Source organism: Neopelma chrysocephalum, unplaced genomic scaffold, assembly GCF_003984885.1.
Source record: "Neopelma chrysocephalum unplaced genomic scaffold, ASM398488v2 Primary Assembly neopelma1_94915, whole genome shotgun sequence".
Classification (NCBI taxonomy): domain Eukaryota; kingdom Metazoa; phylum Chordata; class Aves; order Passeriformes; family Pipridae; genus Neopelma; species Neopelma chrysocephalum.
The window spans coordinates 1-1987 of record NW_020923618.1 but is presented as its reverse complement, the minus strand read 5'-3'; the positions used below and the strand labels follow the sequence as shown (position 1 = coordinate 1987).

General features: G+C 64.5%; 1 long non-coding RNA gene across 1 annotated transcript; it reads right to left on the bottom strand.

Annotated features, from left to right (window-relative positions):
- Positions 1-16: 16 nt before the first annotated feature.
- On the bottom strand, positions 17-1987 carry LOC113980654. Its single transcript, XR_003538190.1, has 3 exons — positions 1946-1987; positions 753-877; positions 17-176 (listed from the first exon to the last, which is right to left on the bottom strand). It is a non-coding gene; the product is annotated as an uncharacterized LOC113980654 (long non-coding RNA).

Here is a 1987-nt window from a genome sequence, read left to right as displayed (position 1 = left end):
CCCCCCCCAAGGAGCCTCCCCATCCCCCCCTGCCCCCACTCACGGGTGTCAAAGGTGGCCTCGAGGGGAGAGGTTTGGGGGTCCACCCCCCGGCCCCACAGCTGCACCCCATAATGTCCCGCCGGCTCCAGCCCCCACAGCTGCTGCGACGTGGCCTCAGGAGGCAACTGCAGGGTCTGGGGGCACAGAGGGGGATTGGGGTTCCAGGGGAGGATTGGAGGCCCCCGGGGGGGTCACTGAGGTGCCCAAAGGGTTATTGGTGTCCCCCGGGGGGTGGATTGGGGTTCCCCAGGGTATTGAGGTGCCCAAAGGGGGGTAAATGGGACCCCCTGAGGTGTTATTGGGATCGCCTGGGGTTGTATTGAAATCACCAGGGTTGTTACTGGGATCCTGCAAGGCATTATTTGGGTCCTCAGGGGGCTATTGGTGTTCCATGAGGGGTTTTGGGGTCCCTCAGGGAGGCATTGGGGTCCCCACGGGGCTATTGGCGTCCTCCAAGGGGATACTGGGGTCTCCTGAGGTCATGTTGGAGTCCCCCAAGGGGTTACTGGGGGGGCCACAGCAGTGTCCCACAGGGGTTTTGGGGCTCAGGGGGACTGGTACCTGCTGGGGCCCCCCGGGGCGTTCCTGGGGATTTTTGGGGTGCCCCTGAGGGGTCCCCTGGGGATTTTGGTGGGGGGGGGGCCATTACCTGGTGGGGTCCCCCTGGGAGGTCCCTGAGGGGGGTTGGGGTGCTTGAGGGGGTCCATTACCTGCTGGGGCCCCCCGGGGGGGCCGTACACCAGCTCGTAGCCATCAGGGGGGATGAGGGGGGGGTCCCAGTGCAGTTGGGCACTGCGGGGCCACACGGAGCCCACCCAGAGGGTCCCTGGGGCACCTGTGGGGGGGAACTGCTGACATCCCAAAACCCTCATGGCCCCAGGGCCCCACCCACACACTGCACCCCAGCAGAGAGGCCCCAGTGCCCCTCAGTTTCCCCCAGGCCCCAGTTCCCCCCAGTTCCCTCAAGTCCCCTCTTCCCTCCAGTTTCCCACACCCCTCAATTGTCCCAAGTCTCCACATCTTCTCCCAATCTCTCCCATTGCTGCATTCCCCTTAATCTCCAGTTTCCCCCAGTCCCTGGTTCCCCCCAGTTCCCCTCAGTCCCCCCAAGTCTCCTTTTTGCTACAGGTCCCCCCAGTACCCCAGTTCTCCCAGACCTCCCCAGCCCTCTGGTTCCCCCCAGCCCCCAGATCCCCCCAGTTTCCCCCAGCCCCCCAATTCTCCCTAGTGCCCAGTTTCCCCCAGTCCCCCCAGTCTCCAGCTCCACTCTAGTCCCCAATTCCCCCAGCCTCTTTGCCCCAGCTCTCCCCAGTACCCAGTTTTCCCAGTTCCCCCTAGTCCCCATTTCCCACCAGTTCCCCCACTCCTCAGTTCACACCAGTTCTCCACAGCTCCCAGTCTTCCCCAGGCACCAGTTCCTCCCCCCTTCCCCCTGATTCCCCAATTCCACCAAGTCCCCCAGTTCCCATCAGTTTCCCCCAGGACCCAGTTCTACCCAGTTCCCCCCAGCCCCCAGGGCCCAGATCCCCCCAGTTCCTTCCAGCTGTCCCCAGTTCCCCCCAGTTCCCCCGGTGCCCAGATTCCCCAAATTCCTTCCAGTGGTCCCCAGTTTGTCCCAATCCCCAATTGCCCCCAGTCCCTCCAAGTGCTGTGCTCCCCTCAATCTCCAGTATTCTCCAGTCCCTGATTGCCCCCGATTGCCCCCAATTGCCCCCAGTTGCCCCCAGTTCCCCCTACATCACCCCGTTGCCAGTTCTCCCCAGTGCCCGGGGTCCTCCCAGTTGCCCCCAGTTCTCTGGTCCCCTCCAGTACAGCCCAGCCCCCCAGTTCCTCCAGGCTGCCCCTGGACCCCACTCCAGCCCCGCTCCCTGAGAGGCCCTGGGGGACACCTGCAGTCCCTCACCTGTGGCAACATCAGTGGAGACGCGATCGATCCTCTTCCCGC